Below are 25,340 nucleotides of genomic sequence, written 5' to 3'. Positions count from 1 at the left end.
TGAATGGCATCACTGACTCAATGGACATGAGTTTGAGAAAACTCAGGGAGATATGAAGGATAGGGAAGCCTGGTGTGTTGCAGTTCTTGGGGTCACAAAGAATTGGACACGATTTAGCAACTGAACAACATCATCATCATCATATATACATGTGTCTGTGGGTCAGCAAAATTTCAGACAGTCACCTTGCATCTACCCTGAAAGAAGGTAGCTGGTATTTGAGAAAGAATAGGAGAGGAGAAACAACTATATAAGTCATAAAACTGAGGTGACCATATCTCAATGTTCACCTATTACTCTGGACTGATTATTAATAACACTCTTTTCACTCTCAAAAGTTTTACAGTTTTGGTAATAAATTATTCTATTGTCAATTGAATAAAGCCCCAAAGACCTGCAGTCCTCCTGGCTTCTGGAGACATACTTTCATCTGCACCGAACTCAAATTTCAATTTGAATGGAATGGCATACCTTGTGGCAGTCCAGTATTGTCATTAAGATTAACCAGAAGGGCTGAAAAGGCCTCACGGACAAAAAACAAATTAAAAATCCATATAAACGTTAGCATTGAGGATGAGGAATCAAGATTCCAGGAAGACAGAATCTGAAGCTACAGCTACTTTTTTCCAGGGGCATTTGACAATTCCATGTGTGTACCAGGAAGCAGGCAATTTGGATTTCTGGGCAGAAGGCCACTGCTAGGAAACAGGAAAATCAACAAAGTCTTTGATTGTCTTGTGGGGATGAAGAGACAAAATTGGAGGCTTGAAGAGCCAAGAATTCAGTGAAAAAAGAGGGCTGGCGAGAACTGAGCCTGACATTTAAGGAATTTCCCCTTCAAAACATTTGCCAAATTACACAGTGCATTAGGCAGAGGCTTTAAAAAAAAAAAGAAAGAAAAAAGCCGCTTAAAAGCAGAGCTGAAGTTTTGGTAGTTTTTATTTTACAGTCTTACTCCACTGAGGAGACAAGAGTTATAGAGCATGAATGCTAGGGGAAATTTTCATATTTTAAACATTTTGTTAATCCAAAAGAAGCAAACATAGAAAGAAAATGAGGCATAAACAAGATTGACAAAATATAGAAAGAATAAAGCAAAATTTCAGAAGTAAATGCAAATATACCAGCAATTGAGAGAAGGCAATGGCAACCCACTCCAGTGTTCTTGCCTGGAGAATCCCAGGGACAGAGGAGCCTGGTGGGGCTGCCGTCTATGGGGTCGCACAGAGTAGGACACAACTGAAGCGACTTTGCAGCAGCAGCAGCAGCAGCAGCATACCAGAATTACAGTCTAGTACAAAGACAAACTGGTTAAAACCAGAACAAAACAAAAATCAACTATACCCTGCTTATGAGACACTTCTTAAATAAATATCAATAGATAATAGATAAAGAGGGACTTCCATTGTGGCTCAGCTGGTAAAGAATCAACCTGCAATGCAGGAGACCTGGGTTTGATCCCTGTATTGGGAAGATCTCCTAGAGAAGGGAACGGCTACCTACTCCAGTATTCTGGCCTGGAGAATTCCATAAACTGTATAGTCCCTGGGGTCACAAAGAGTTGGACATGACTGAGCGAGTTTCACTTTCAATAGATAAAGAGGGGCATTTTGTAGGAACAAAGTCAAAGAATCGCACTGTTTATTCTTTGTATTCTTAGTATTTGCAAGAATTTCCAAAGTAGAACATAATGACAGTCCCTTGGTTGCTATTAATACCTGTCATCTCTCCCTCCCATTTACTGTACACAGCTCAGTTCCTAATCAGCACAGATTGTCTAGCTTCCTGTCTGTTTGTGTTCTTCCTTCATGCTTTATCTCAAGAGTGGATACAGCCGTCTTCTTTCATTCCTCAGGAAGGCAAGACTTGGCTTGCTCAAGATCATTGCTCAAGTTTGGGGATGATGAAAGTGTTGCATATGAGTTGATTTTGATGGGAATTGGAAGCATAAAAACAGAACATCAAATTCATAATTGCAGGATTAACTTAAGATGGAAATGGGGAGAAGACAGTGAATTTTAGCTGACAAGATTGTAACTATTGGTTGTTTACATGCTATTAAAAACCTGCTAAAATGTCGCCCAATCAGCTCTTCCTTCCACAGCAATTTGGTTCTCTGCCAAATTTTCAATAACAAATAGAGCCTGCAAGCGCTCTGAACACAGAGCTGCAGCTTTTCAGGAGAGAAATCAAAACAAGCTCACAAGGTAAGAATGAAACCAATATTCTGGTACATTTTAATAAGGTCTTACAAAGTAAAATCCTGAGACCCACAGAGAAATGCTTTTTATTTCTATAAAATAAAGAATTAGGTTGATTTATTATTATTGCCAATAGAATTAAAAGTTGATAACAGTTGTTGCTAACTTAGAATTCCACTTTGTTCTCTTTTGAGTGATTTATAAAATTATTAATGAATTGCTAAAATAAGTTGTCTTTATAGTACATGTTCCCCTTTTGCACCACAAAACTTCATAAAGCAAGTTGATATTCTACTTCTTACTCCTGAAATGCTTATCCAAGGCAAACCTACTCACAATTGTTTACAACTTGTTTTTAAGAAAGAAGGACAAATATAAGAACTAAAGATGCCATCCTCTCAAAAACAATTTGTGGAAAAAATAAGGAATTGACATTCTAAATGAGTAAATTCAAAAGCTTAGTTATGCTACTAATCTTCATTTACAGTGAAAACTGCTTTTTTTTCCCTCCTCTTTAATTCTTGCTGTCTTGCACTCTTCTCTGCCTTTTATTTCCTTGCATAAATGCGTGCCTCCTGGCTATTTTAATTAAAATAAAAAATGGCACAAAGTCCTAATTACTGTGGCTGCACACAAGTTGATTCTAGAGGGTTTTTGGAGACTTGAGAGCTAAGTAACTAGGACTAGGGGTGGCTGGGCTTGACTCTCACTCCCTCCTCAGCACTTTGCTTTTTCTGTTTGAATCATCCCTGTATGTCATCCTGTGCTGTTCTCTATAGTCCTACCTACTGCTTCTCATATTTGTCTTTTGAATACTTAATGCTCTTCTTTTCATTTTGACCCTGAAAAGGCACAGCTCTGTGTTCAGAGAACTTCAGAATTCTCTATTTCTTAGAGTTTGGGGTGCTTGAGCTGAATCACACAACTGGGTAGTATCCTTAAATTGTAAAGAACTCTCACAGGCATCATTTTCTGCAACTCAAATTTCACATTTTCTTCTACATGCTTCTCTGAAAGGATCCTAGATTTCCTACTAATCTTTAACTGGTGGCTGCCTAATTCATTTTCTCAGCAATGTATTGACCTAGATGTTTTACTCTTTCACATCACTTTTTAACTTATAATATCTAAAGCCCAAAATACCTCTTTTCCTTTCCCATTTATAGAGAGGGAAGAATTCTGAGGGGAATTTTCACTGAAACATTGAAACAGTGCTAAAAAGTAAAGGAAGAGATTGAGAAATGGGAGACACCTCTCCTGGACACAGTCTGTGAAGGATTAAAGAAACAGCTTTCAACCAACTTCAGGGAATGTACTGAGTCACTGTAAAAAGTTCTGCTCCATGAAGGAATTAAATCATTTCAGCAAATACCGTGGGAGGAGAGAAGGTGGATAGCATTGAAGCAATGAAGGAAGAAAAAAAAAAAGCACCAAAAGTTGTTCACACCAATAAATCTGATATCATGAGGTCTTTTTGGAGAATATGAGTACAAAGTTAAATGATTACATGGAAGTACTCCAGAGGGGGTAGCCTTGGGGGAAGAAAAATATTACATCAGAGAAACTTATGCCAGTAAATCTGACAGCAGGAGGTCTGTTTTTGAGATGAGAGTGTGACTGTGCCGAAATCATCATTCGACAAGGTGAAATTTTGGAAAACATGGTGGGAGTCAAGTGATAGAATTCTTCTTTTATATCTCAATTTGCAGCAGGGACATTTAGAAACATTAAGACCAAAAGTAATCTTGAACAGCAGAAAGAAATTTTAATTCCATTAAAAACAAACAAAAAATGTATGGCAAAACCAATACAGAATTGTAAAGTAAAATAAAAAATAAATTAAAAAAAAATAAATAATAAATAAATAAATAAATATTAAAAACAAACAAACAAACAAAAAACAATATTTGGTTCAAGGACTTTGGGACATAGTAGAACCTCTAATCTCTTTTCATTTTCCGTCTGGTTTCCCTGGTGTTGATATCTGTACACAGGAGGAATCTTTAAGGGTACACAGTCTTAGAGGACAGGCAAAGTTCATTGTTGGGGGTGTTAAAGGTGGTATAAGGAGTTTGGGGCACTTCCTCACTGTAGCAGACTCCTGGCATGACATGCTCACATGCTGTCCTTTCTATTATTGGTAAATCATCCTATAACTGTGAAGATTTTTGTTTCTGTTCATTTTTTTGCTTTAAATGTAGACTGCAGTGTAGCATAATAGTAAAAAAACCACAAAATTTTAGAAGAAGATAGGCCTCAACTCCGTCATCTGTCATTGACTAGCCGTGTGATTTTGTATCTTAACATTCCTAAGCCTGAATTATTTTCTCTTGTATAAAATGTAAAACAAAAACAAAAGAATAATAAGATACTCTACCTTAGAGAGGTGTTGAGATGCTTTTGAAGGTAAAGCAAGTAAGAAACAGTCATGAAAGGTAACTGTTAATAATCACTGAAATTGCATTAAATGTGAGACATTAATTCCACATTCTCTCATTTAATCGTCATAGAATCTCTATGAAATAAATATTCTCTTCTCCATTTATAAAATTAAACAGGTGAGATTTCAAAAGACTGTACTAACCCGAGATGGCACAACCAGCAAATTTCAAACCAGCAGTTAAAACCCAGAGTCAAGTTCCAGGAAGGAGAAAGGACTAACAGGGAAGATGGATTCCAAATGACTTCATTTAATGCATCTCTAACCATCTTTGTGAAGCCATTTTCTATTTAAGGTTTCAGTCATTTTCAAACAAAAATTTTAATGAAATAACGTTGAAATCTTCCAGCTGTTTTCTTCAGGACTGCGTTTATTGCCGTCTGCAGGAAAGGGTTCCTGTCAGCCACTACTCTCTTAAGCAACTTTGTATTGTCACTACCGCGAGCAACGCAGCGCAGCGTCCACCCATAACCTTGGCTTCGCTTCCAACCCGCATAGCAGTCTACGTCTAGTTCCCCTCCCTTTGCACAGATCATGAATTGGGTCATCATTACAATTTTCCCCAGAAGTGCTAATACACCTGAGACCTTGTGCAAGTGTAAGAATGTTTTGCTCATCACTTCTCTTGGATTTCCTAGCAAAGATTAGATATTTTCTTAAAGAACATCATAGTTTTGCATATCCGCTGTGTTCAAATCGCAGCCACTCTAACTCCTCAGCCTGCTGGCTCTATCATTGGCTGCTGTTTAAGAAAGGCTGTGTAAGTAGTTTCTGTGTGTGTTGTGTTTCAGTCACTCAGTTGGGTCTGACTCTGCAGCCCCGTGGACTATAGCCCCCCAGGCTCCTCTGTCCATGGAATTCTCCAGGCAAGAATACTGGAGTGGGTTGCCATGTCCTCCTCCAGGGGGTCTTCCTGACCGAGGAATTGATCCTGCGTCTCTTGAGTCTCTTGCGTTGTCAGGCAGATTCTTTACCACTGGCACCACTTAGGAAGACTTTAAGTAGTTTATATTTTCTTTTTAAAAAGAAAATTATATGCCTTTCTCCCATGTTCTTTCATTTGGGAGCTTATTAAACCCAATCACGAACTTTCCTCTAACCTGAATTTACCAAAAAATTTTCCTTCCTGAGGTTTTATTTATCCATTATCTTTTATACATATATTATATAGCAATTGTCTACATTCTTTAGCAAAGGTGTTTAAACAGTTTATCAGTAGTCAGCATGGCTACTTCATACTAATCAATGAATAGTAGTAGGATTGTTTTCTTGAGTAAATATTTCTTTTCTTCTAGTCTTTTTTTAAAAGTTTGAGCTACAGGCTTAGGTGCCAACATTCATTTTAATATAATTTGGTGGCTATTTTTAGCTTCTTTTTTTTCTTCAATGTGACTTTTATAAGATTCATATTCCATCAATGTATATGTGGCATTATTTATGAAAGAGCAGGAACAGTTTTTTCTTCACTTACTCAAGTGCCATATGGCCTGTGAAATCATAATCATAATCATAATTGTCACTATGTGGTATAAAACAGTATAAGCTGTTTTAATAAACAAGTTTGGAGAGTGCCGTGCCTGGGATGTGACATATAATGCTTACATCTGGCTGTCTAATTGCCATTACCTTTCAAATGTCAAGTGGAAAGACTTCTGCTCGGTACTAAAGGTCCATGAGAGTAGACTCAGCATTTAGGAGCATTAAAGTCATTCGCATTGTGGTACGTCAGTTGGAAAAGAAATACTATCTGTAAATCCTTGTATTTTTTTAATTCATAAAAGTATAAAAATTGGATAGAAATCCAATTTTTAGAGCATCAGTTTTTTTTTCTGGTTATTTGTGACAAATGCTCCTAAAAGAGCATTTGTTTTTAGCCTTATTGGTTCTCCCTACTATCTAGGTAGAACCATGCAGGAACTAATAGCCTCAAGGATTGTGGTTCACTGTTAGATCTGGATAACATCTTTACCTATCCCATGCAACACCCCTTCTTGGCAAAGTAAGAGACCCCAGTTACATTCTTCTGCCCTGCATCATTAGATATACTCAGAAAGAGGTCATCTCTGTCCAAAGAAGGAAAATGATTAGGTCTATCTTGGAGAATAAGAGAATTATCTAGCACAATCTTTTCACTTTAAGCCCAGCTACCAGGTAAGCCTAGATTCCCATGTAAGGATGATGAAGTCAGCAATTTGTGAAATGGTTGCAACACACAAATTAGGCAGGGTGGAGACAAGGTTTATCATTCCATGGTGGACAAGTTTCCAGACCTCTGAATTGTATTTTCTGATCACTGAACAAGGTAACTCTATTGAAACTCTTATGGGAATTAAATATACAGGATGTGGATTGCAACTTAGCCTGTTCAGGTCAATGTGCAGGAACTCTAACATCTGGGAGTAGAAAGAGTTTATACTCTTGATTTTTAAATGTCTTCTAACAATAAAATTTAATATCTAATACACAATGCAGTATATCACTGGGTGGCCACTGGCTTGAGAAAGAAAATCTCATAGTCTGTACAGGGTGAGGTACAAAACATTTAACAGCTGGCACGGCATAAGCAGGTATAATAGAAAGGAACTAGCCATTTGGAGCGTTCCAGCTGAATGCCAGCACTGGGAGGGATCTTCGCTGTGGTTTTGATGTGTATCAGCCAATCTAGGATAACACGGGAATGACAGAGCAGTGGAAAAGCTAAAGGTTTACAGAACTTTTAACAAGTTGGCCAGTGTTTCTGTTACTGTTCGATAAGGAAATCCCAAACAGAAGAGAAAAATCGTATAAAAGTTATGCTAGCAATAACTTTAGTCTTTGTACAAGGAAACACTTTCACATACTATGAGACTATATTTATAATTAACTTCTGAATGAAGGTAATGTGAGATAATATTTGATCTAAAAACAGCTTTTTAGTCCATCATTATGGACTCATGATTTTGGTGATATTACAATTAACTCATTTTCAGACTTGGTTTGATTAGCTACAATTTTTTGTTGTGCTGAGCTACATGGTCACAATTTATCACACAGAAGCCCCTTCATGGTGGCTCATTTTAAAATTTTCTCAGAACTTTAAAATATGCATCACTGCTTTCAGGCAAAAGTTATTCAGGCTTATCCTGCATTTCTTTTACCTGAAATAATAAATCAGCCATTCTCCAAAGAACCCCAATTTCTTTAGTGGAGAACATTATTAGGCTACCAAAAATCTGGGCCCTGGGATACACATTGAATTATTTCATCTTAATACTGAAATTAAAGCAGTTCAGTTACCAGATATAGGGAAGAAAATTATATATTATATGAAATCATTAGTTCATATTTGTATTATCATTGGAATTCTATGATATATGTCAAAATACTTCTTACAATTTATTTTTAATATTTTATTTTGTTATGAGTATATAATCATTTGTTTGATTTACACTGTGGTCCAATTGTTTAAATTCTTTTAACTTTGAAAATGTTGATGTCTTATTAATTGACAGCTTTTGTTTGGTTCCTATATTAGTTTGGAGTAGGAAATGGCAACCCACTCCAGTATTCTTGCCTGGGAAATTCCATGGACAGAGGAGCCTGGCAGGCTACAAGTCCATGGGGTTGCAAAGAAGCAAACATATTACTGGAGGATATGGTGCAACTGGTGTCCATTACTTTGCCAAATAAAGGTATTGCATATGATAGGTACAGAAGTTATCTGGATCTACCAATGAACCACAGTCCTCGAGGTTACTAGTCTCTGCATGGTTCTATCTGCTAAACAGTTCACTGTATAAGTAGGATGTTAACTGAAGTTTGATCTTCAATGTCTTTATAAGTCATTTCATTTTGTCATTATTTGTCCACTTGTAATGAGATAATGCATCATTAGAAGATATGATTTTCATAATCAATTTTATACACAAATTAATATATATATAAAATTATGGCAAACAAGCTCAACTGGTGTTTTACAAGAGTAAAATATCAATAAAAGTACTATGTTGGCAATCTGTAAAAATAGTAATAACAGTACCATTATTGGCAATCTGAATTTAAAAACAGAAAAGAACAGAACTGAAATAGTTACTTATACATTTCAAAATTTTTTCCTGATACACAAAAATAATTCAGTTTACCCATTCTGTTTCTGGTGTATCATGGTGTTTTCTGATAAATAATATTTTTATTGATTTTAAAATATCAATTTATATATTCATATTATTTTATTAAAATTTTGCTTAAAATATAACATTACTTAAACATTAAGATTTTAAACTAGCTGCAATAGGACACAGTATGAAGATACCTCAAAAAAATTAAAAATAGAACCACCACATGATCTAGCATTCCCACTTTTGGGTACATATCCAAAAGAATCAAAAATGGGATGTTGAAGAGATAGCTGCACATCTATGTTCATTATAATATTATTCAAAATAGCCAAGAGGTGGAATCAACCCAAATGTCCACTAATGACTGGATAAAGAAAATATAGTATACACATATGATGAAATATCATTCAGCCTTAAAAAAGAAAGAAATCTTGTCACATGCTCAACAGGGATGAACCTTGAGAACATTATGTTAAGTGAAATAAGCCAAACACAAATACTGTGTACTATATGATCCCACTTACATGAGGTACTAAAGTAGTCAAACACAAGAAACAGAGGGTAAAACGATGTTGCCATGGGCTTTGGGAAGGTGAAATGAGGAGTTTTTTAAGTTTAAAACTAAACTATAGTTTTAGTTTTGCAAGATGAAAAAGTTCTAGAGGTCTATTGCACAACAATGTGAATGCAGTTAACACAGTAGTGTTATATATATATATATATAAATATAACACTTAAAATGGGTAAGATGGTAAATTTTATATTATCTGTTTTTACAATTAAATTTTTTTTTAAGAAGAGCTTTGAGCAGGGGATAAGGAAGAATGTTTAAACAACCCAACTGTATTTAGAGATATTATTAATTCAGAGTCCAGAATACATTAGTTGGTAGCTATTCCTTTTTAGGATTTAGAAAAAGCCAATGCAGATCACATTTAGACAAAAATATATATAAAGATAATTTATATCACTTGACAAGCTTTAACTAGAATAAAAATAAATTGACTATATAAGGACACTTAGTGCTCACTTAACAAGAGGTTTTGAAGTTGGCAACCCCAGCAAAGAATCGAGGACATCACCAAAAGACCAAAGCTCATCTTTTCCTTCTGCTCTGCCATTCTTAGACTATCCATGATCTATCCCTTCTGGGGAGAGGATGGCTGGCCTAGCTCTGAGCATCACATCCTCACAGAAGCCAAGTGAGTGGAAGTTAAACGGCACTTACTTTTAAGGAGAAAAGTTTTCTCAGAAGCCTCAGACATGCCTCACCTTTGTCTCATTAGCAAGATCTGTGTCACATGCCCCTACTTAGACCTATTATTAGCAGATGGAAACAGTATTGCCATGAATGGCTTAGGTCTCTGCATATCTGAATTTCTTCTTTGGTGGATGAAAAGATATTTGTTGGATAAGAAACAACATTTATACTAGGTAAGTCTCAGCATCATTTCATTTTTGCAGAACTCCAAGCATTTTTGGTTTTTAAGAACTTCTTGCCCATTGCTGAGAAGGGCAGCCAAATTTTTTCAAAGTCATCATGAGGATTCTGCCTCAGTCTGAAAAATACCTCAAAGATCATCTTTATTGTGATTTTTCAATTCTTTCAGAACAAAAACTAAGTCTTTAATCAGGTATATCAGAAGCACTTCTACCATATTAAGGAAAGAGAGGAATGTGTTCATTTCCCATCTAACCATTTTCTAGTCAGCTCAATTTATTCTAAAATACAGACAATGGTGTTCATTTAGCCATGAAAAAGATTGCTTACTTTGTTCTGTCAATCTCTTTGACCACCTCACTTGAGAATGTAGAATCCATATATTTTAGAATTCACTGACAATCTCTGTTTCCTTTAACTTAAAAAGTTCATTAACATATAACATACACACAGAAAATTGTACAAGTCATGGCTATACAGCTTAATGAGTTATCACAAAGTGAACAAACTTCAGTCTAGTTCAGTCACTCGGTCATGTCTGACTCTTTGCAATCTCATGGACTGTAGCCCGCCAGGCTTCCCTGTCCATAACCAACTCCTGGAGCTTGCTCAAACTTAAGTCCATCGAATCAGTGATGCCATCCAACCATCACACCGTCTGTCGTCCCCTTATCATCCTGCCTTCAATATTTCCCAGCATCTGGGTCTTTTCCAATGACTTAGTTCTTCAAGTCAGGTGGCCACGGTTTTGGAGTTTCAGCTTCAGCATCAGTCCTTTCAATGAATATTCAGGACTGATTTCCTTTAGGACTGATTAGTTTGATCTCCTTGCAATGCAAGGGACTCTCAGGAGTCTTTTCCATACCACAGTTCAGAAGCATCAATTCTTTGAAGCTCAGCTTTCTTTATAGTCAAACTCTCACATCCATACATGACTACTGGAAAAACCATAGCTTTGACTAGACAGACTTTTGTCAGCAAGGTAATGTCTCTGCTTTTTAATATGCTGTCTAGATCGATCATAGCTTTGTTTCCAAGGAGCAAGCATCTTCTGATTTCATGGCTTAAGTCACCATCTGCAGTGATTTGGGGGCCCCAAAAATAAAGTCTGACACTGTTTCCCCATCTGTTTGTCATGAAGTGATGGGACCGGATGCCGTGATCTTTGTTTTTTGAATGTTGAGTTTTAAGCCAGCTTTTTCACTCTCCTCTTTCACTTTCATCAAGAGGCTCTTCAGTTCAGTTGCTTTCTGCCATAAGGGTGGTGTCATCTGCGTATCAGAGATTATTGATATTTCCCCTGGCAATCTTGATTCAGGTTTGCACAAATGTATGCAACCATAAAAAAAACCAGAAGAGTAAAGGATTCCAGAAGCCTCCTCTTTCCCTCCTAGTCATTTCTCTCTACTGCAAGAAAAGCCATTATTAGGTTTTCTAACATACATTCAATTCACCTGGGGGGTTTTGACCTATTTATAAAAAAATTCACACATTAGTACAGTTCAGTCACTCAGTCATGTCTGACTCTTTGCGACCCCATGAATCGCAGCACACCAGGCCTCCCTGTCCATCACCAACTCCCAGAGTTCACTCAGATTCATGTCCATCGAGTCAGTGATGCGATCCAGGCATCTCATCCTCTGTCGTCCCCTTCTCCTCCTGCCCCCCATCCCTCCCAGCATCAAACTTTTTGCCAATGAGTCAACTCTTCGCATGAGGTGGCCAAAGTATTGGCGTTTCAGCTTTAGCATCATTTCTTCCAAAGAAATCCCAAGGTTGATCTCCTTCAAAATAGACTGGTTGGATCTCCTTGTAGTCCAAGGGACTCTCAAGAGTCTTCTCCAACACCACAGTTCAAAAGCATCAATTCTTCGGCACTCAGCTTTCTTCACAGTCCAACTCTCACATCCATACATGACCACAGGAAAAACCATAGCCTTGACTAGACGGACCTTAGTCGGCAAAGTGATGTCTCTGCTTTTGAATATACTATCTAGGTTGGTCATAACTTTTCTTCCAAGGAGTAAACGTCTTTTAATTTCATGGCTGCAGTCACCATCTGCAGTGATTTTGGAGCCCCCCAAAATAAAGTCTGACACTGTTACCACTGTTTCTCCATCTATTTCCCATGAAGTGATGGGACCAGATGCCATGATCTTCGTTTTCTGAATGTTGAGCTTTAAGCGAACTTTTTCACTCTCCACTTTCACTTACATCAAGAGGCTTTTTAGTTCCTCTTCAGTTTCTGCCATAAGGGTGGTGTCATCTGCATATCTGAGGTCATTGATATTTCTCCCGGCAGTCTTGATTTCAGCTTGTGCTCTTCCTCGAGCCCAGCATTTCTCATGATGTACTCTGCACATAAGTTGAAGAAGCAGGGTGACAATATACAGCCTTGATGCACTCGTTTTCCTATTTGGAACCAGTCTGTTGTTCCATGTCCAGTTCTAACTGTTGCTTCCTGGCCTGCATACGGATTTCTCAAGAGGCAGGTCAGGAGGTTTGGTATTCCCATCTCTCTCAGACTTTTCCACAGTTTATTGTGATCCACACAGTCAAAGGCTTTGGCATAGTCAATAAAACAGAAATAGATGTTTTTCTGGAACTCTCTTGCTTTTTCGAAGATCCAGCACATGTTGGCAATTTGATCTCTGGTTCCTCTGCCTTTTCTAAAACAGCTTGAACATCAGGAAGTTCATGGTTCACGTATTGCTGAAGCCTGGCTTGGAGAATTTTGATCATTACTGTACTAGCATGTGAGATGAGTGCAACTGTCTAACTCAATGAAACTAAGCCATTTCTGTGGGGCAACCCAAGATGGGCAGATCATGGTGGAGAGGTCTGACAGAATGTGGTCCACTGGAGAAGGGAATGGCAAACCACTTCAGTATTCTTGCCTTGAGAACCCCATGAACAATATGAAAAGGCCAAATGATACAATACTAAAAGAGGAACTCCCCAGGTCAGTAGGTGCCCAATATGCTACTGGAGATCAGTGGAGAAATAAGTCCAGAAAGAATGAAGGGATGGAGCCAAAGCAAAAACAATACCCAGCTGTGGATGTGACTGGTGATAGAAGCAAGGTCCGATGCTGTAAAGAGCAATATTGCATAGGAACCTGGAATGTCAGGTCCATGAATCAAGGCAAATTGGAAGTGGTCAAACAAGAGATGGCAAGGGTGAACATCGACATTCTAGGAATCAGCGAATAAAAATGGACTGGAATGGGTGAATTTAACTCAGATGACCATTATATCTACTACTGCGGGCAGGAATCCCTCAGAAGAAATGGAGTAGCCATCATGGTCAACAAAAGAGTCCGAAATGCAGTACTTGGATGCAGTCTCAAAAACGACAGAATGATCTCTGTTCATCTCCAAGGCAAACCATTCAATATCATGGTAATCCAAGTATATGCCCCAACCAGTAATGTTGAAGAAGCTGAAGTTGAACGGTTCTATGAAGACCTACAAGACCTTCTAAAACTAACACTCCCAAAAGATGTCCTTTTCATTATAGGGGACTGGAATGCAAAAGTAGGAAGTCAAGAAACACCTGGAGTAACAGGCAAATTTGGCCTTGGAATGCGGAATGAAGCAGGGCAAAGACTAATAGAGTTTTGCCAAGAAAACGCACTGATCATAGCAAACACCTTCTTCCAATAACACAAGAGAGAGAAGACTCTACACATGAACATCACCAGATGGTCAACCCCGAAATCAGATTGATTATATTCTTTGCAGCCAAAGATGGAGAAGCTCTATACAGTCAACAAAAACAAGACCAGGAGCTGACTGTGGCTCAGATCATGAACTCCTTATTGCCAAATTCAGACTTAAATTGAAGAAAGTAGGGAAAACCACTAGACCATTCAGGTATGACCTAAGTCAAATCCCTTATGATTATACAGTGGAAGTGAGAAATAGATTTAAGGGCCTAGATCTGATAGATAGAGTGCCTGATGAACTATGGAATGAGGTTCGTGACATTGTACAGGAGACAGGGATCAAGACCATCCCCATGGAAGAGAAATGCAAAAAAACAAAATGGCTGTCTGGGGAGGCCTTACAAATAGCTGTGAAAAGAAGAGAAGTGGAAAGCAAAGGAGAAAAGGAAAGATATAAGCATCTGAATGCAGAGGTCCAAAGAATATCAAGAAGAGATCAGAAAGCCTTCTTCAGTGATCAGTGCAAAGAAATAGAGGAAAAGAACAGAATGGGAAAGACTAGAGATCTCTTCAAGAAAATGAGAGACACCAAGGGAACATTTCATGCAAAGATGGGCTCAATAAAGGACAGAAATGGTCTGGACCTAACAGAAGCAGAAGATATTAAGAAGAGGTGGCAAGAATACACAGAAGAACTGTACAAAAAAAGATCTTCACTACCTGGATAATCACGATGGTGTGATCACTCATCTAGAGTTAGACATCCTGGAAAGTGAAGTCAAGTGGGCCTTAGGAGGCATCACTAAGAACAAAGCTAGTGGAGGTGATGGAATTCCAGTTGAGCTGTTTCAAATCCTGAAAGATGATGCTGTGAAAGTGCTGCACTCAATAAGACAGCAAATTTGGAAACCTCAGCAGTGGCCACAGGACTGGAAAAGGTCAGTTTTCATTCCAATCCCAAAGAAAGGCAATGGCAAAGATAGTTCAAACTACTGCACAACTGCACTCATCTCACAATTCACACATTATTTACCTTTTTTTGTCTGGCCTCATTCACTCAAGATTATGGTTGTGAGATGCCTGTTTTGCATATAGAAGTAGCTTGTTTACTCTCATTACTAGTCAGAATTCCTCTAAATGAACATGCCATAATTTATCCATTATGATGTAGATGGACATTTGCATTTTTTCCAGCTTGGAGTTACATGACTAGGACTGCTAGGAACATTCCCTTACATATATTTTGGCAAATACTTTTATGTCTTTCTGTCAGATATATTACCTTTAAGTAAGCTTGTCAGGTCAAAGGTATATATATGTTTTATGTATGTGTATGTGTATATATATATATATATATATATATTTTCCAAAGTGGTGGTAGCAATTTACAATTTCAGCACATGTGTATAAGAATTACAGTTATCTGAAACCCTTGCAAATAACTGGTATTTTCTGTCTTCTTCACTGTATTCATTCTGATAGGCATTGTGGTTCTCCTCTAATGCATGCATTTATTTTTTTTTTTACTTTTCCTAGAAATATGTAGCTTTTTATTTATATATTACACTTAAGTTAATATGTACAGTTAACTACATATTGTTAGTTGACTTAATATGTAAGTCATATTATATATTAATATGTAATAATTACATATTATTTATAATTAATGCAACTACACTTAAGTTAGTTGACAAACCTAGGTTGCTTCCATGTCCTACCTATTGTAAATAGTGCTTCAGTGAACATCTGGGTACATATGTCTTCCTGACTATATTTTTCTGAAACCCAACTAACTTAGTTGACAAACACTTTAGAAAAAGATATCTTCCCTATGACTATATTTTGGAGTTGAAGTATTCCTCTGTTGTATACCAATAGCAAGAAAACATTAGTTAGAGAGGAAAACATTAAAACAAACCATTATACTATATTTGGGTTTCAGAAAAATATAGTCAGGAAGACAAATGGACATATGAATGGATAAATAAGTTATGGTACATATAAGCAATGGAATTTAAAAAAATGCTCAGCCATATAATGGAATGCATTTGACTCAGTTCTAACGAGGTGAATGAACGTAGAGCCTATTATACAGATGGCAGTAAGTAGAAAGAGAAAGACAAATACTGTTTATTAGCACATATATATGGAAACTAGAATGATGGTACTGATGAACCTATCTCCAGGGCAGCAGTGGAGAAGCAGACATAGAGAACAGACTTGTGGACACAGGAGGGAGGGAAAGGGTGGGACAAACTGAGAGAGTAGCACTGAAACATATACATTACCATATGTAAAATTAGATAGCTGTATGATGCAGGGAGCTCAAATCCAGTGCTCTGTGGCAACCTAGAGGGCTCAGATGGGGTGGGAGACAAGAAGGAGTTTAAGGAGGTTAAGAGGGGACGTATGTATACTTATGACTGATTCATGTTGATATATGGCAGCAACCAACACAATATTGTAAAGCAATTATCCTCCAATTAAAAATAAAATTAAAAGTTACACTATAGGGGGGAAAATGGATAATTTCTCTTATCTCCACGATCACAAATGGAGTTTCTATAGACCTTGAACACAACACACTTTAAGAAAATTTAGTCAAGTATTGTTGAATTATTATGAGCTAATAATCCACCTCGATGTTTTCTTAATTAAAGCATAGTTCAAATGACATAGAATTTAATTTATAAAAAGCAAACTAATAAACCAGATAAAATAGAGGCTCTACTTGTGACAGCAAAGCTTTAAAGGCTGACAGACTGGCTGGTTTGGGGTCTTTATTAAGCACAAGGACAATTCTTATCTTTATTTTTTAATTTTTTGGTTGTCTATTTATTTTATGAATTTTTCTTTTTATTTATTTATTTTTAACTTATTTTTTTTTATTGAAGTATAATTGCTTTACAGAACTTTGTTGTTTTCTATCAAACATCAACATGTATCAGCCATAGGTATAGATATATCTCCTCCCTTTTGGACCTCCCTCCCATCTCCCTCCCCATCCCACCCTTCTAGGTTGATATAGAGCCCTGTTTGAGTTTCCTGAGCCACACAGCAAATTCCCGTTGGCTATATATTTTACATATGGTAATGTAAGTTTCCATGTTACACTTTCCATACATCTCACCCTCTCCTTCCCTCTCCCCATGTCCATAAGTCTATTCTCTATGTCTGTTTCTCCATTGCTGCCCTGTAAATAAATTCTTCAGTACCATTTTTCTAGACTCCATATATGTGCGTTAGAACATATTTATCTTTCTCTTTCTGACTCACTTCACTCTGTATAATAGGTTCTAGGTTCATCCACCTCATCAGAACTGACTCAAATGTGTTTTTTCTTATGGCTGAGTAATATTCTATTGTATATATGTACCACAACTTCTTTATCCATTCATCTGCTGATGGACATCTAGGTTGCATCCATGATCTAGCTATTGTAAATAGTACAGCAATGAACAATGGGAAACATGTGTCTTTTTCAATTTTGGTTTCCTCAAGGTATATTCCTCAGGGATTGCTGGGTCATATGGTAGGTTTATTCCTAGTTTTTTAAGGAATCTCCATACTGTCTTCCATAGTGGCTGTATCAATTTACATTCCTAACAACAGTGCAAGAGTGTTCCCTTTTCTCCACACCCTCTCCAGCATTTATTGTTTGTAGATTTTTTGATGATGGCCATTGTGACCAGTGTGAGGTGATATCTCATTGTGGTTTTGATTTGCATTTATCTAATAATGAGTGATGTTGAGCATCTTTACACGTGTTTGTTAGCCATCTGTATGTCTTTGGAGAAATGTCTGTTTAGGTCTTTTTCCCACTTTTTGATTGGGTTGTTTGTTTTTCTGGTATTGAGTTGTATGAGTTGCTTGTATATTTTGGCAATTAATCCTTTGTCAGTTGCTTCATTTGCTATTATTTTTTCCCATTCTGAGAGTTGTCTTTTCACCTTGTTTATAGTTTCCTTTGTTGCGCAAAAGCTTTAAGTTTAATTAGGTCCCACTTGTTTACTTTTGTTTTTATTTCCATTACTCTAGGAGGTGGGTCATAGAGCACCTTGCTTTGATTTATGTCATCGACTGTTCTGCCTATGTTTTCCTCTAAGAGTTTTATAGTTTCTGGTCTCATACTTAGGTCTTTAATCCATTTTGAGTTTATCTTTGTGTGTGTTGTTAGGAAGTGTTCTAATTTCATTCTTAGCTACATTCTGGACATGTAGCTGTCCAGTTTTCCCAGCACCATTTTTTGAAGAGGCTATCTTTGCCCCACTGTATATTCTCCCTTCCTTTGTCAAAAATAAGGTACCCATGGGGCATGGGTTTATTTCTGGGCTTTCTATCTTGTTGCATTGGTCTATATTTCTGTTTTTATGCCAATACCGTACTGTCTCCATGACTGAAGCTTTGTAGTATAACCTGAAGTCAGGAAGGTTGATTCCTCCAGCTCCATTCTTCTTTCTCAAGACTGCTTTGGCTATTCAGGGTCTTCTGTGTTTCCATATGAATTGTGAAATTTTTTGTTCTAGGTCTGTGAAAAAGTCCATTGGTAATTTGATAGGGGTCACACTGAATCTGTAGATTGCATTTGGTAGTGTAGTCATTTTCACAATATTGATCCTTCCTACCCAGGAACATGGAATATCTCTCCATCTGTTTATGTCATCTTTAATTTCTTTCATCAGAGTCTTATATTTTCTGTATACAGTTCTTTTGTCTCCTTAGGTAAGTTTATTTCTAAATATTTAATTCCTTTTGTTGCAATGGTGAATGGGATTGATTCCTTAATTTCTCTTTCTGATTTTTCATTGTTAGTATACAGAATTGCAAGTGATTTCAGTGTACTGATTTTGTATCTTGCAACTTTGCTAAATTCACTGATTAGCTCTAGTAATTTTCTGATACTATCTTTAGAGTTTTCTATGTACAGTATCATGTTATCTGCAAACAGTGAGAGCTTTACTTCTTTTCTGATCTGGATTCCTTTTATTTCTTTTTCTTCTCTGATTGCTATAGCTAGGACTTCCAGAACTATGTTGAATAGTAGTGGTGAGAGTGGACACACTAGTCTTGTTCCTGTTCTTAGGGGGAATGCTTTCAGTTTCTCACCATTGAGAATAATGTTTGCTGTAGGCTTATCATATATGACCTTTACTATGTTGAGGTAGATTCCCTCTATGTCCATTTTCTGAAGAGTTTTAATCATAAATGGGTGCTGAGCTTTATCAAAGGCTTTTTCTGCATCTATTGAGACTACCATATGGTTTTATCTTTCAATTTGTTAATATGGTATATCACATTGATTGATTTGCATATATTGAAGAATCCTTGCATCCCTGGAATAAACCCAACTTGATCATGGTGTATGAGCTTTTAGATGCATTGCTGAATTCTGTTTGCTAAAATTTTGTTGAGGATTTTTGCACCTATGTTCATCAGTGATATTGGCCTGTAGTTTTCTTTTTGTGTGTTGTCTTTGGTTTTGGTATCAGGGTGATGGTGGCCTCGTAGAATGAGTTTGGAAGTGTTCCTTCCTCTGCGATTTTTTGAAAGAGTTTTAGAAGGACAGGCATTAGCTCCTCTCTAAATGTCTGACAGAATTCCTCTGTGAGGCCATCTGGTCCTTGGCTTTGTTTTTTTGGGTGATTTTTGAGCACAGATTCAATTTCAGTGCTTGTAATTGGGTTGTTCACAATTTCTATTTCTCCCTGGTTCAGTCTTCAAAGATTGAACTTTTCTAAGAATCTGTCCATTTCTTCCAGGTTATCCATTTTATTGCTGTATGGTTGTTCATAATAGTCTCTTATAATCCTTTGTATTTCTGCATTGTCTGTTGTAACCTCTCCTGTTTCATTTCTAATTCTGTTGATTTGATTCTTCTCTCTTTTTTCTTGATGATCTGGCCAATGGTTTGTCAATTTTGTTTATCTTCTCAAAGAACCAGCTTTTAGTTTTATTATTCTTTACTATTATTTTTTTCATTTCTTTTTCATTTATTTCTGCTCAGATCTTTATGATTTCTTTCCTTCTACTAATTTTGGGGATTTTTGTTCTTTTTCCAGTTGTTTTAGGTGTAAAGCTAGTTGTCTATTCGATGTTTTTCTGATTTCTTGAGGTAGGATTTTATTGTTATACACTTCCTCTCAGAACTGCTTTGCTGCATCCCATAAGTTTTGAGTTGTCATGTTTTCATTGTCATTTGTTTCTAGAAATTGTTAGATTTCCCTTTTGATTTCTTCAGTAACCTTTTGGTTATTTAGAGCATATTTTTTCATCTCCATATGTTTGTGTTTCTTGCAATTTTTTTTCTTGTAATTGATATCTAGTCTCATAGTATTGTGGTCAGAGATGCTTGATACGATCTCAATTTTCTCAAATTTACTGAGGTTTGATTTGTGACTGATGATGTGGTCTATCCTGGAGAATGTTCCATGTGCACATGAGAAGAAGGTGTATTCTTCTGCATTTGGATGGAATGTCCTGAGGATCAATGAGGTCCATCTTATCTAATGAATTATAATGTATCATTAGACTTGTGTTTCCTTATTAATTTTCTGTTTTGATGATCTGTCCATTGGTGTGAGTGGGGTGTTAAATCTCCTAGTATTATTGTGTTATTGTCAATTTCTCTTTTTATGTCTGTTAGTGTTTGTCTTATGTATTGAGGTACTCCTACGTTGGGTGCAAAGATATTTACAATTGTTATGTCTTCCTCTTGGATTGATCTCTTTATCATTATGCAGTGTCCTTCCTTATCTCTTGTAATATTCTTTATTTAAAGGTTTATTTTGTCTGATATGAGGATTGCTACTCCAGCTTTCTTTTGCTTCTCATTTGCATGGAATCTACTTTCCCATCCTCTCACTTTCAGTCTATATGTGTCTTTAGGTCTGAAGTGGTTTTCTTGTAGACAGCATATATATGGGTCTTGTTTTTGTATCCATTCAGCCAGTCTGTGTCTTTTGGTTGGAGCATTTAATCCATTTACATTTAAAGTAATTATTGATATATGTGTTCCTATTGCCATTTTTTAAATTGTTTGGGGTTGATTTTGTAAATCTTTTTTCTTCTTTTGTATTTCTTGACTATCTTAATCCATTTAACATTTGTTGTAAAGCTGGTTTGGTGGTACTGAATTCTCTTAAGTTTTGCTTGTCGGAAAATCTTTTGATTTCTCCATCAATTTTGAATGGACCCTTTCCAGGTACAGTAATCTTGGTTGTAAATTTTTCCATTTCAGTACTTTAAATATATCCTGCCATTCCCTTCTGGCCTGCAGAGTTTCTGCTGAAAGATCAGCTGTTAAGCATATGGGGTTTCCTTGTACGTTACTTGTTGCTTTTCCCTTGCTGCTTTCAATATTCTTTCTTTGTGTTTAGTCTTTGTTAGTTTAATTAACGTATGTCTTGGTGTGTTTCTCCTTGGGTTTACCCTGTATGGGACTCTTTGTGCCTCTTGGACTTCATTGACTATTTCCTTTTCCATGTTGGTGAAATTTTCAACTATAATCTCTTCAAAAATTTTCTCATACCCTTTCTTTTTCTCTTCTTCTTCTGGGACCCCTATTATACGAATGTTGGTGTTTTTGATATTGTCCCAGAGGTCTCTGAGACTATCCTCAGTTCTTTTCATTCTTTTTACTTTATTCTGCTCTTCAGAAGTTATATCCACCATTTTATCTTCCAGCTCTCTGATTCATTCTGCTTCAGGTATTCTGGTATTGATTCCTTCTAGAGTATTTTTTATTTCAGTAATCATGTTGTTTGTCTCTGTATGTATATTCTTTAACTCTTCTAGGTCTTTGTTAATTGATTCTTGCGTTTCCTCTGTTTTGCTTGCAAGGTTTTTGATCATTACTATCATTATTCTGAATTCTTTTTCAGGTAGTTTGCCTATTTCCTCTTCATTTATTTGGACTTCTATGTTTCTAGTTTGTTGCTTCATTCGTGAGTATTTCTCTGCCTTTTCATTATTATTATTATTATTTTAACTTCTTGTGTTTGAAGTCTCCTTTTCCCAGGCTTCAGGGTTGAATTCATTCTTCCTTTTGGTTTCTGCCTTCTAAGTTTGGTCCAGTGATTTGTGTAAGCTTCTTATAAGGTGAGATTTGTGCTGAGTTTTTGTTTGTTTTTCCTCTGATGTTAAAGTCTGAGTGAGGTGGTAATCCTGTCTGCTGATGATTTTGTTTGTATTTTTGTTTTGTTTGCTGTTTAGATGAGGTGTCCTGCACAGGGTGCTATTGGTGATTGGGTGATGCTGGGTCTTGTATTCAGGTGGTTTCCTTTGTGTGAGTTCTCATTATTTGATACCCCCTACGGTTAGTTCTCTGGTAGTCTAGGGTCTTGGCTTCAGTGCTCCCACTCCAAAGGCTCAGCACTTGATCTCTAGTTTTGCGTGCATCTATATATTCTTTTACGCTGGTCAGTTACTCCTGTTTGCTCTCAGCTGGTGTTCTGCATGCACTTCTGTGTGTGAATGTGTATTCCTGATGTACCTTGTGCTGTGAACTGGGACAACAATCACGTGTCTTAGGGGTTTAGTTTTCTTCCAGACCTCTTCATGACACTGGGGAAGGCAAATTTTTCTTAGGTTCAGTTCAGTTCAGTTCAGTTGCTCAGTCGTGTCCGACTCTTTGTGACCTCATGAATTACAGCACACCAGGCCTCCCTGTCCATCACCAACTCCTGGAGTTCACTCACACTCACACCCATCGAGTTGGTGATGCCATCCAGCCATCTCATCCTCTGTCATCCCCTTCTCCTCCTGCCCCCAATCCCTCCCAGCATCAGGGTCTTTTCCAATAAGTCAACTCTTCACATGAGGTGCCTGAAGTATTGGAGTTTCAGCTTCAGCATCAGTCCTTCCAATGAACATGCAGGACTGATCTCTTTTAGAATGGACTGGTTGGATCTCCTTGCAGTCCTAGGGATGCCTAAGAGTCTTCTCCAACACCACAGTTCAAAGCATCAATTCTTCGGCACTCAGCTTTCTTCACAGTCCAACTCTCACATCCATACATGACTACTGGAAAAACCATAACCTTGACTAGATGGACCTTTGTTGGCAAAGTAATGTCTCTGCTTTTGAATATGCTATCTAAGTTGGTCACAACTTTCCTTCCAAGGAGTAAACGTCTTATAATTTCATGGCTGCAATCACCATCTGCAGTGATTTTGGAGCCCCCCCACAAAAAAGTCTGACACTGTTTCCACTGTTTCCCCATCTATTTCCCATGAAGTGATGGGACTAGATGCCATGATCTTCGTTTTCTGAATGTTGAGCTTTAGGCCAACTTTTTCACTCTCCACTTTCACTTTCATCAAGAGGCTCTTTAGTTCCTCTTCACTTTCTGCCATAAGGGTGGTGTCATCTGCATATCTGAGGTTATTGGTATTTCTCCCGGCAATCTTGATTCCAGCTTGTGTTTCTTCCAGTCCAGCGTTTCTCATGATGTACTCTGCATATAAGTTAAATAAGCAGGGTGACAATATACAGCCTTGACGTACTCTTTTTCCTATTTGGAATCAGTCTGTTGTTCCATGTCCAGTTCTAACTGTTGCTTCCTGACCTGCATATAGGTTTCTCAAGAGGCAGGTCTGGTGGTCTGGTATTCCCATCTCTTTCAGAGTTTTTCACAGTTTATTGTGATCCACACAGTCAAAGGCTTTGGCATAGTCAATAAAGCAGAAATAGATGTTTTTCTGGAACTGTCTTGCTTTTTCCATGATCCAGCGGATGTTGGCAATTTGATCTCTGGTACCTCTGCCTTTTCTAAAACCAGTTTGAAAGGACCTTGAAAATACCATCTCTCAGAGTTCAGTCTTCCTGGATGCTCAACAGCAATTCTTATTTTATGCTGAGTGTCAGAAGCTTTAAAGTAGAAAGTTCAGACAAAGGAAAACATATTTTTAGAATTTACATTTAATCTTCATAATATTGCTAGAACGTACTATGTAGCAGTTGACTTCCATTCTTAAAGAAGCTTTTTCCTTAACTGTTTTTATTTTTAAAGCAGGTCTGGTACATTTATCTTCCACCAATGCAAAGATTTGCTATATCAACTACTGCTTTGGGTTGCCTTCTCTTGGCCCTTAATTTTATTTTTTTTGCCTACACTGTTGCTGTGGAAGTCCCCTTTGGTCTTAAATTTTAGAGATTAGATTCCTTATTTCTCCACTACTATAAATATCTGGCTCACCCTTTCAGAAGCTCTTCTTGTTATTCCTCAGTTTTCCACATCTGCCTTCAAATGAAGTCTACTACCTCCAGGATCAATTCCAGAAGTATCTAGTGGCATCCCTTTGCACTGGGAATGGAAGTTAGGTACACTTTCACTGGCTTTAAAGATATATATATATCTGTGGTATCTGGAGGAAACTCTTCTTATCAGTGTTTTATGTAGTTAATAAATGCACCACACCCAAATCAGGCTACTACTTTAGGAATTGAAAGATAAATGTTGCATTCTTTGAAGATAGGCTTCAAAATCTAATGCTTTTTCTTGTCTAAAATCTGATGTTTCTCTTTAAAAAAAAAAAATCAAGTCATCTGATAGAATTTTGGATGCTGCCCAAAGAACCCTATCCTTGTTAGGATTTGGAATTATAATAATTCACAAATAATAAGTCATGTTAGGCTCTGGAATCTGGGCACTATTCCCAGAGTCAATGGTGAAATTAATGGGCAAATTCTTATCTTTGAGTAAGCAATTGTTTTGGTTGAATTGTTGCCATCCAGATTGGTGTTCATACTTGTTAGTATGTATTTGCAGAGACTAGGCAAGATCCAGAAATAACACTTCCAAGCATACATACAAACAGATACAATTGCTATCATTTATAAATAAACAGGAATAATAGAGTTTGATATATCTTCATTGTCTACCCTTGCAAGTTGTCTTCCTTTGTGGATCTAGGTATAAACTGCTTTTTGGCAGTGCAATTTCTGCTAATATTTATTTTCACAAGTTTTCTGACACATAGATTAATTTTATAATCAGAAAAAGCTTATCATAGTATATTGCTAAATGAAAACAATTATAAAATAGTAACAGATGGTGGCTATTTAAAACTATATGTATATAAAAACACTAAGATAACAGAATGTAAAATAATTCCACTTGTGTAATGGAATTATACATTTTATTCATTATTTCCTAAATTTCTTATTAAAAAAAAACACATTACTTTGGTAAAATTAACATGTTGAGTGGAGTGGGAGTTCTGGCATGCATTACCAGGAAGGGCGTCATACCTCATGATCTCAACTAACTTGACCTGTGGCCATATGGCAACTTCCCATCCTAGTTTTTCTTCTCATTTTTTCACCTCTCCCCACAACATATCTAAATCTGCTCTTTTTACTGCTTAGCTCTGAAATCCCCCAGAAATGGTTCAGGCTACCCTCATAGTCAAGGTGAGAGGTGTGGAACAACATTAGGCAGTGGCGTGAGAAGTGGAGAGAGAGGCTTGGCTGGATTGTGGGGATTTTTCTAAGG

General features: G+C 37.0%; 1 protein-coding gene across 3 annotated transcripts in view; it reads left to right on the top strand.

Annotated features, from left to right (window-relative positions):
* LOC120860215 (interleukin-33-like) overlaps positions 1-25,340 on the top strand; it is a 161,201-nt gene that overhangs the window by 88,491 nt on the left and 47,370 nt on the right. The window contains exon 1 of one of the 3 annotated variants that reach the window (XM_040235997.1): positions 1,942-2,207. The exons of 1 other annotated variant lie outside the window; for it this stretch is intronic. The gene's annotated coding sequence lies outside the window, so the exon portion shown is untranslated. Of the gene's footprint in view, positions 1-1,941; positions 2,208-25,340 lie in introns of those variants that run through there. One more of the 3 variants, XM_040235993.1, reaches the window with a different exon arrangement.

This window comes from Oryx dammah, unplaced genomic scaffold, assembly GCF_014754425.2.
Source record: "Oryx dammah isolate SB20612 unplaced genomic scaffold, SCBI_Odam_1.1 HiC_scaffold_11050, whole genome shotgun sequence".
NCBI lineage: Eukaryota > Metazoa > Chordata > Mammalia > Artiodactyla > Bovidae > Oryx > Oryx dammah.
The sequence above is the reverse complement of the archived record's forward strand: the minus strand, read 5'-3'. Positions and strand labels throughout refer to the sequence as shown.